General features: G+C 37.8%; 2 non-coding genes across 2 annotated transcripts; both read right to left on the reverse strand.

Moving 5' to 3' along the window:
* Positions 1–1,902: 1,902 nt before the first annotated feature.
* On the reverse strand, positions 1,903–2,066 carry LOC129849475 (U1 spliceosomal RNA). Its single transcript, XR_008758662.1, has one exon. It is a non-coding gene; the product is annotated as a U1 spliceosomal RNA (small nuclear RNA).
* Positions 2,067–10,108: 8,042 nt separating this feature from the next.
* Positions 10,109–10,272, reverse strand: LOC129849477 (U1 spliceosomal RNA). The gene has a single exon (XR_008758664.1). It is a non-coding gene; the product is annotated as a U1 spliceosomal RNA (small nuclear RNA).
* Positions 10,273–10,579: the final 307 nt, after the last annotated feature.

Below are 10,579 nucleotides of genomic sequence, written 5' to 3' on the forward strand. Positions count from 1 at the left end.
GAATTCTTCAGATGACACTCCTGTAACATCATATTACACAATCCATATAGAGTTTGATCGAAAATGTTTATATTTAGCCACCAAAATCATGGTTAGACAATGTGAAATGTAGCCAAGCTGGTGAGAAAATGTCCGTGCGCCACTTAGACAGTGATCTACTCTTATACATAAATACTCATAAACGTGACTAAAAAATATAGGGTGGACAGGGATTGATAGACAATTTAATTCTTAATACAATCGCGGAATTACATTTTTTTATTTATCCTTACTTTTCAATACAGTTTGCGCCAAGCGAAGCTACGTCAAAAAACATGGCGTCCTAAGCCACTAACATTTATCGACAGAAACACGATTTATCATAATAAAAATGTCCTACTTTGAGCTGTTCTTCCATCAGTATCTTGGGCAAAGGATCCTTTCTTGGGAGTAATCGTCTTTTGGTGGAAAGCTGTCCTCTTGCCATGTGGAAATGCCAACTGCGTTCGGGATGAACTGGAAGCGTGCCCAGCAATTCACAGCGTTTCAGAAATAAATGTCCCAAAATCGCACTAAACGGATATAAATTGCTATAAAACGCTTTAAATTAACTACCTTATGATGTTTTTAACTCCCATAACGAGTAGAAACATGACCCGAGTAATATTACTCCCTCCACTAATGCTTGGAACAGGTGCGGGTCGGTGTCCTCTAGGCGCATGACGCAGCTCCAAAAGAGTGACTAGCCTCAGGGTTTTTTAATTTGTAGTGCCTGTGAACGCGCAATCGACCCCATTCAAATCGTCATCACGTAAAGGCATCCAGGGGAAGACGTAAGCAGTGTCCGTATAGTCATAGCAATAACAGTGCCCTTTTAACTGACTCCAGATCAGGGGCCAAAATTTCTGAAATCTGACTCCATGTCAGGGAAATTGCTGTAGAATGGGCTCTGTTCCACTTAGAGACAAAATTTCAACTCCTATAGAAACTATAGACTGTTTTCTATCCAATAATAATAATAATATGCATATTGTACGATCAAGGATTTTGTGGGAAGCCGTTTCAAAAATTACACGATTAGCATAAATAGTCACAACAGCGCCCCCATCCTCAACAGGATAAGTTCATTGGAAGCCATATCTCTTGCCATAATTCTTGTTTCTTTAATCTTGAAACCATCCATTAAGCGCTCTTTTCCTTTTCCATTTATCATCGTGACTTCGTACTTTCTTTCTCCTTTTACTCTACATCCCACCACCTCCCCACACACCTCTTTAATCGCACGCAGCAATTCCATCGTTGTGACTTTATCTTCTCCCATCAACTCCACTGCCACCGTAAATTCTTTTCCATATTTCGTCCCTCCTTCATCTCCATGTTTCTTCCGTTGAGCATTTTCTTTGTCATTGTCCTTTCCATTAGCCATTGCCATGTTGTCCGTCATCGTAAAACAAAAAATAGACCAAAACCCTCTCCCCCAAGCAGCAAAACTGCAAAGGGGGAAAAAAACGAACCAAACTGAAATGTATTCAAATGCACAAATAAAACATCTATTCCAAAAAACGTTGAAAAATAACCAAAAAAGCTCTCAAGCAAACACTTTCAAGCAAACAAACACTCACTCACTCACAGCTCAATTACCTGCACCTGTCTCACTTTCCAAACAGGAAGTGCTCTCTCAGGCTGGTATGGCCGTAAGCGATGGAACAACTCTTGGTACACCACATAAAGTCATGCATTTCGCAACATGATGTTTCCACAAAATGTCAACAATGTTTTGCTACAAACAAATGTTTCTACCTTTCAATTGGTCCACAAAGTGTCTTTCTCAACTGACTTGAAAGATCTCCATAAGCACGGGCAATCGACTCAAGTCATCCTCAAGCCTGGCGCCAAGCAACAGTTTGTCTTTAAACAAGCGATCAGGGGAGAGCGCGGACGCAGTCCCCCACTACCATAAATTATGCAATCGAGATTTCCACATTTGGGAAATTCGCAGGGGTCAGCACAGCCGGAGTGCAATGGCTGAGCCTCGCCCTGGGTGAACCGCCTTCATGATCACGGTATCTCCCTTGCCAGGTAAGTATGAGTTACACACATCGGTGGAGGGCAAGTCTCTCCAGTGACAACATTTTCGGCTGAAGGTAACCACTTTGTGTTCTGATCATACCACATCACATCGACCTGCGTTAAATGCCGTTTAGGAATGCACTTGCAGACAGAGTGGTGAAAAAGTAGTTTATTTTGTTTCCTAGATTATATCAGTGAACCACTAGATTCCCATCATGCAACACTGTAAAAAAATCACCAATAGCTTTTGAATATCTTAACCTGTCTTATATCACAAATGTATGCGATATGACGAAATACAATCACATTCAGACACACACACACACACACAGACAAATGCATGAAACCAATTGATTTATTATCGATAACATCTCACATTCTCTTGTACTTTTGATTTACACCGTTAAAAGAAGGGTTGTAATTCCACCATGGAAAACACAGGGCCATCAGACACCAGTCCAGTTCCACTCCTCACCAGCAGTATTTCCTTTAATCATTTGAACAGGGTGAGGGAGCACAAAGCACACACAAGCTGCATTCAGTAACAATATTCTTATTTGTCTTATAAATAAAAGGCAGATGCTCCCTGGCAGCACAAGGAACTTTGATTGTATTAAAAGGGCATGGGAGACTAGCCCATAGAAGCTGCATTTAGTCAATTCGGCATCAAATGCTTACTACAAGGCAGCGATGCTGATGAAATAATGCAAGAGGACACCCTAGTGGACAAAATGCTTACAGCACCTGGTATTCCCAGGCGGTCTCCCATCCAAGTACTAACAAGGCCCGAACCTGCTTAGCTTCCGAAATCAGACGAGATCGGGCGTATTTTTTTTTTTTTTTATCTTTTATTATGAAAAAAACACATAATATTTACAACATTCAATCAATAATAAAAAAGGGTGAACAAATCATCCTTTTACTAAATCAAAAAATCAAAAATAAATAAAATAAAACCTATTAAAAACACAATCATCCACTAAATCAACTTAATAATGAAATACAAGTTTCCCATTTGACAGAATTTCAATAAAAGTACTCCCCCACACAAACAATTTTTCAAAATTTCCTCCACCGTATCTATATATTATCTCTATATCTCTCTCTAATATGCTCCTAAAAAAACCTTCCACACTCACAATTTTCCCTTCATAATGACCTAAATTCCTTCTTAATCTTATCGCATATCTAGCATGACTTATTACAAAATTCACCAAATTAATATTTAAAACTTTACTTTTCCCATTTAAACCAAAAAGAAACAACCTCCTCCACTCCACCCCAGTAAAAATCTCTTCTCCCCAATGTTTTACTAAAAGCCCTTTTAAAAACTCATGAAAATCTTTCAACCTACTACATTCAATAAAAAAGTGCATCAAATTTTCGACCCCCGTACCACAAATATCACATTCTCTTTTAATATCCCTATTTATTTGATGCAAAACCACATTTGTAAAAATCCTATTATGTTTCAATTTAAAATCATTGTCTTCACATTCTATAAAATTATATTTTACATTTACATTCTTCCATATTGATTTTACATCCATGTTTGGAAACACCCTAGACCACACTTTCTCCGCAGCAGGACTTTTTATCTCTTTTAAAATACATTTTCTATAAACCATTTTAACTTTTAGACCTGATAAATCATGTTTCTCCCCATTACTTTCATAATATAAAACTGGTAAAGCCCTAGATCTTTTAACCACCTCTTTGTTTATTAAAATCACCCACTCCCCGGGAATACATCCTAATATTTTCTTATACATATTCTCCACAGTAGTTTTACTTATTTCTTCATCTACTTCAACCACATTGTCATATATAGCCTGAAATGGAAGAAACCCAGGAATTACCTCATATGCTATATCACCTATCTGCCTCATCCCAGCCCTCATAAAATATTTACAAAACAACATCATATTATTGCACTTTATCTTTGAATTTAAAAATATCGGCTGATTTAAAATATTTTCTAAACTGGTACATTCATAATAAATATTTGGTAAAAACCGCCCCCAAGCCTCAAACACTTCTCTGTAAAACAAAGGTATATTACCTAACATTTCCTTCTTCATACTCATCAATAAACCATTGTCCCCCATCCTCCCAACCTCCTGCAAATACTCTTTAAAAAACCTTTTCCACCCATAATCCAATTCACCAAATAAATATTTCCGTACCATTTTTACTCTAATTGCTGTTTTCCTTACACTTAAATCTACCAACTTCAAACCCCCCTCCTCATAACCTGCAATCAAAGTTTTAAAAGCTATTCTCACCCCCTTCCCTTCCCATAAAAAATCAACTACAATTTTATTCATTTCAGATAAAACCCATTCTGGCATATCCAAAACATTCATTACATAAATAAATATTGACATCAACAATGAATTTATGACAATTACTTTCCCTTTTAATTTCAAAGACCTCCCCCTCCACATATTTACCACCTTTCTAACTTTATTTATTACACCACTCCATGTCAAATCCCTAGCTTCCATTTCTTTCACCCCTAAAAACACTCCTAATACCTTAAAATAATCTTTAACCACTTTAAAAGGAAAATTCCCCTCATTAATCTTCCCAATATACATTACTACTGACTTCTCCATGTTAACCTTTGCACCCGATGCTTGTCCATATACTTTAAAACACTCCATCACCCTTTTTACATTACCCTCATCTCTAACTGTTATAGTGGTATCATCTGCGTATTGATTTATCAAACTAAAACCTCCTTGCGGAGTCTCTACACTATTTATAAGATTATCTCTTTTAAGAAATGCTGCTAAAGGTTCTACCGATAAAACAAATAATAAAGCTGATAAAGGACAGCCCTGTCTCACAGATCTCTCAAGAATAAAAGAATCGGTTAAAACCCCATTACATTTCACCCTACTTTTTGCCTTCTTATATAATAATTTTATCCATCCTATTATTCTATTACCAAAACCATATTTATCCATTACCCTAAACATAAAATCATGTTCCACCCTATCAAAAGCTTTATTTAAATCTATGCTTAAAACAATTCCCCCCATCTTATCATGATTCATTTTATTTATCACATCTCTAATTGTATTAATTGTATCCGCAATATCTCTACCAGGCACACTATAATTCTGTGTAGGTGCTATAATATCATTTAAAACTTGCTTCATTCTATTTGCCAGTACCTTAGCTAAAATCTTATAATCCGAATTTAATAAACTAATTGGCCTATAATTCTCCAGTTTTAATTTACTCCCCTTATTTTTATATAAAATCATTATCAGCCCTGTCACCATAGATTCAGAAATACTATCATTATCCTCCATATACTGATAAACTTCCAATAAAATAGGTGCTAAAAAACTGGCATATATTTTATAAAACTCTGCAATTATTCCATCTACTCCAGGACTCTTATTTACTTGTAAACCCTTAATCGCATCTTTAACTTCATTCAATGTTATCTTCCCATCACACATTTGTTTATCCTCTTCCTTAAAACTTCTTGAGAATACAGGGGGTGCTGTTTCGCATTAGCATAATTGCCTCTACAGACTAAACTGCCTCTTATTCAATTATTGCTGTTACTATATGCATATAACCATATAGCATTGGATAGAAAACAAGCTATGGTTTCTAAAACCGTTCCAATTGAGTCTCTGAGTCAAACACAGGTCATTTCACAGCACTTTCCCTGAGCCAGAAAAAGATTGCAAGATGTGTATGCTCGCTTCAAAGCTCTGCCTATATATGGTCACGCGACCTATGACCCGAATGACACTTCCTTCTTCTTCCTCTGGGTGTCTGGAAGACGTCAGAGGAGAAATTTTTTGTTTATCTTGTACTGACGTGAAATAAGATCTATTTCTTTAGCGTGACCGACAACTTCCGGTTTCTGAGATGCGCGTTTTCAGAGGTGGCATTGTCTTTTGTTATGCTGACGTTACGGATGAAAAATATCTCCGTGTCGAAGTTTGTTGGATACATGTGACCATATCACCGTAATGTATGTTTTTTCAATATAGTTTAATCAGATTATTAGAATTTTTTCGGGAGTTTTGCCGTGTTCCGTTCTTTGAGTTTTTTAACTTTGGACATGGACCGTGCCAGTCGACCAGTACCCAGGCTAAATGAAGAGGGGAAGTTGCCATTGTGAATGGATTGAACGACTCATCAGGACTAAGGACACCTTGATCAACATTCTGATGAAAGACCAGCAATAGTAAGACCCAATTTACGATGTTATTTCATATATCTGTCGTGCATGTGAACTGGTCGCGCGCGTCCAGCTGGTTTTGGCTGGCCTGGTTATGCTAATTAGCTAGTTATGCTAATTTCGCTATAAAACATTTAAAAAATCTGAAATATTGTTTGGATTCACCAGATGTTGGGCTTTCAATGTCTGTACGCTGTGTATTTTTTCTGAAATGTTTTAAGACAAGTAATTAGTTATATAACGTTGGTCTCTGTAATTGTTCTAGCTGCATCAGCACTATATCAGATTGCAGCTGCAATGTAGAACTGTGATTTATACCTGAAAAATGCACATTTAAAAAAAAAAAACTATGCTATACCATAAATATGTTATCAGACTGTCATCTTAAGAATTTTTTTGTTGGTTAGTGGCTATCAATATCTTAGTTTAGCCGAATTGGTGATAGCACCTGATGGAGTAAGAAACTGTTGGAGTAAGAAAATGGTGTCATTTTGCTAACGTGTTTAGCTAATAGATTTACATATTGTGTCTTCCCTGTAAAACATTTAAAAAATCTGAAATGGTGGTTTTATTCACAAGATCTGTGTCTTTCATTGGGTGTCTTGGACTTGTGATTTAATGATATTTAGATGCTACTATTTAATTGTGACGCTATGCTAGCGATGCTAATCAGTGTGGGGGGTGTGGGGGGTGCTCCCGGATCCGGGTTAGGTACTCTGTAGAGGTTAATTTGCACATCCACACTATCCAATATCTCCTTTACACACCCCTCATCCACCTCCCCTTTCTTAAATAAATCCTTATAAAAATTCTGCACTGTTTCTAAAACCTCTACATAATCATTGACAACTTCACCCTTTATATTTTCGATCTCTCTAATATATGTTCTCCTCTGTTTATTCTTCTCTAAACCAAGAAAAAATGAAGTACATTTCTCCCCCTCCAAAACATACTTTGCCTTACTTCTTATAATTGCACCCTTACACTTATCTATTTCATATTTAGTCAATTGTGCTTTTAATTCCAAAAACTTTCCTATATTATAATTAGGTTCACTGTCACACTTCCTCATTTCTTTATCCAATTTAGCCCTCAACTCATGTTCTTCTCTTTTCATCCTACCTCTCTTTTTCCTTGCATATCCTATACTAAAAACTTTTATTTTTTCCTTAACCTTATCCCACCATGAACACTTATCATTCTCTTTCTGCTTATCCTCCATTTCACATGCTATCAAAGATTTAAGTTGTTTCCCATATTCCTCATCTCCCAAATCCCCTGCATTCATACACCATATTCCACCCCCTGTTCTTTCCTTATCTAATCCCACTGAAAATGTTAAACCTGCATGATCACTAAAAGTTGTAAAAACATACTTAATATCTTTCATAAAATTCCTTAAACCTTCTTTTACTAAAACCAGATCTATCCTCGTTTGTTTTAAATCCCCTAAAACCACCTGCCTTCTAGAAAATTCTCTTTTTTCTGGATTTTCCTCTCTCCATATATCAATTATTCCTTTTTCTAACATCATCTTCTTTAAAACCCCCCTAGATACATCATTTCTAAAAATAGCTCCTCTTGTCATATCCAGTCTATCCATTTTAACATTAAAATCTCCAACTACAATACAGTTCCCCTCACACCATTTCCCTATTTCTAAAAATAAATTTTTGCGCTCTATTTCAGTATTAGGCGCATAAATATTTATAATTCTAAAAACCATACTCATATATTCAAAATCTACAATTAAAATCCTCCCATTATTATCATTAAATATCTGTTTCACATTATCCACCACATCCTTCCTCAATAAAATAGCAACCCCACTTGAATTCCCTCTGCCATTATTTACATAAATAAAATCCCTCCATATTTTTTTTACTTCTAAAACACATACATTATCCCAGTGCGTCTCTTGAATACATAAAATATCTGAATTCTTCATTTTTACTATTCTATTAAATTTTTCCATTGTCCTCAAACCATTTGCATTTAATGACAATATATTAACCATTCTAATAAATAAAAATAAAAAATATATATATAATTTCATTATCCTCTACCTGTTATCCAGTTTCATTTCCTCTTCCACCCTTTCTCTCCCCCTCTTCCCGCCGCTTTCCTCTTCCTGTATCCTTCCCTTGTTCTTTCAATCTTTTCTCCATCATCCGTATCCGATATATCCTCCAAGTCCATGTTTTCCAGCCAACTCACCCCCTTGACATCCACATCCGTTGTGCTCCCCGTATTCATCTCCGTTTCTTGTATAGTCTTTGTGCTCCCCGTGCTCATCGCCGTCTCTGGTATTGTCATCAACTCCATAACCCCCTCCATTTCTTCACCCCCCGAGCTACTTGTTAGTGCTGTGCTTTCCCCCAAACCCTGTGAGTCCCCCGTGCTTCCCCCCAGTCCACTCCCCCCCTCCTCCTGAAAACTCCCTCTTCTTATTTCTGAGTCCATACTGCTCCCAATTTCATTTATCTTCTGGTCCTTCTTCCTTCTTCCTTCCTCCGTCTCTCCGCCTTCCACCACGTCCTCTCCTCCATCTTCTTCTCCTTCTTGCGTCAATACCACTGCTTCCTCGAATAGTGCTTGACTCCCCTCTTCAGCCATAACCTCTCCACAGTTGCACTCCGCCAATCTCTTTCTGCATCTACCACAAAAATTCCTTTCCTTCTCTCCATCACATTCTCTCGCATAGTGTCCTTGATTGCCACACTTAAAGCACTTAAATTCCGGGCAGTCTTTAACTATGTGCCCTGGTTGAATACACATACGACACACTCTAACCTGTTTGTCATGAATGACTCTGAAATATTCTGCTCCCTCCAACGTCTCAATTCTTGTAGAATAAGGTAATGATGTCACTTTTCCTGTGAACTTGACCTTGCAGAAACGTGTCCCGTCAACCACCTCCGTTCCTGGCCAAACTCGCCTCCTTATCTCCGAGACAGCCTCCACTCCCCAGCTACTCAGCTTGCCCAGTATCACACCATCTTCTACATATACTGGGAGATTCATGAACGACACCACCACTTCCTTCACATTAATATCTCTCGCCAGTATCTTGGTGTCCTTTATCCGTATTCCATCCATTAGCCGTTCTTTTCCTTTTTCATTCCTCATCGTAACTTCATACTTCTTTTCTCCTTTCATTCGGCATCCCACCACCTCTCCACACACCTCCTTAATTGCTCGCAGTAGTTCCATTGTCGTCACTTTGTCTTCTCCTTCCAACTCAATTGCCACCGTGTATTCTTTTCCATATTTCATTCCTTCTTTACCTTCATTTTTCTTCCGTTGCACATTTTCCTTGTCCTTGTCCATTCCGTTTATCGTTTCCATGTTGTCCGTCATAGCAATTCAAAAAAATATGAATCCGAAAAAGAAAAAAAAACTCTCCCCCAAGCAGCAAAACTGCAAGGGGGGAAGACTAACCAAACTTAAAAGTATTCAAATGCAAGAACAAAAAAAAATTATATTGCAAACACCAATTAATTAACAAAAATAGCTCTTGAGCAAACACTCTCCAGCAAACACTTACTCACAGCTCAAACACTCGCACCTGTCGTCACTTCTCCAATCAGGAAATGCGTATTCAGGCTGGTATGGCCGTAAGCAAAGGAACAACTCTTGGTACACCACATAAAGTCATGCATTTCGCAACATGATGTTTCCACAAAATGTCAACAATGTTTTGCTACAAACAAATGTTTCTACCTTTCAATTGGTCCACAAAGTGTCTTTCTCAACTGACTTGAAAGATCTCCATAAGCACGGGCAATCGACTCAAGTCATCCTCAAGCCTAGCGCCAAGCAACGGTTTGTCATTAAACAAGCGATCAGGGGAGAGCGCGGACGCAGTCCCCCACTACCATAAATTATGCAATCGAGATTTCCACATTTGGGAAATTCGCAGGGGTCAGCACACCCGGAGTGCAATGGCTGAGCCTCGCCCTGGGTGAACCGCCTTCTTGATCACAGTATCTCCCTTGCCAGGTAAGTATGAGTTACACACATCGGTGGAGGGCAAGTCTCTCCAGTGACAACATTTTCGGCTGAAGGTAACCACTTTGTGTTCTGATCATACCACATCACATCGACCTGCGTTAAATGCCGTTTAGGAATGCACTTGCAGACAGAGTGGTGAAAAAGTAGTTTATTTTGTTTCCTAGATTATATCAGTGAACCACTAGATTCCCATCATGCAACACTGTAAAAAAATCACCAATAGCTTTTGAATATCTTAACCTGTCTTATATCACAAATGTATGCGATATGACGAAATACAATCACATTCAGACACACACACAC

The sequence above is a fragment of the Salvelinus fontinalis genome, unplaced genomic scaffold, assembly GCF_029448725.1.
Source record: "Salvelinus fontinalis isolate EN_2023a unplaced genomic scaffold, ASM2944872v1 scaffold_1483, whole genome shotgun sequence".
In the NCBI taxonomy this organism is placed as follows: domain Eukaryota; kingdom Metazoa; phylum Chordata; class Actinopteri; order Salmoniformes; family Salmonidae; genus Salvelinus; species Salvelinus fontinalis.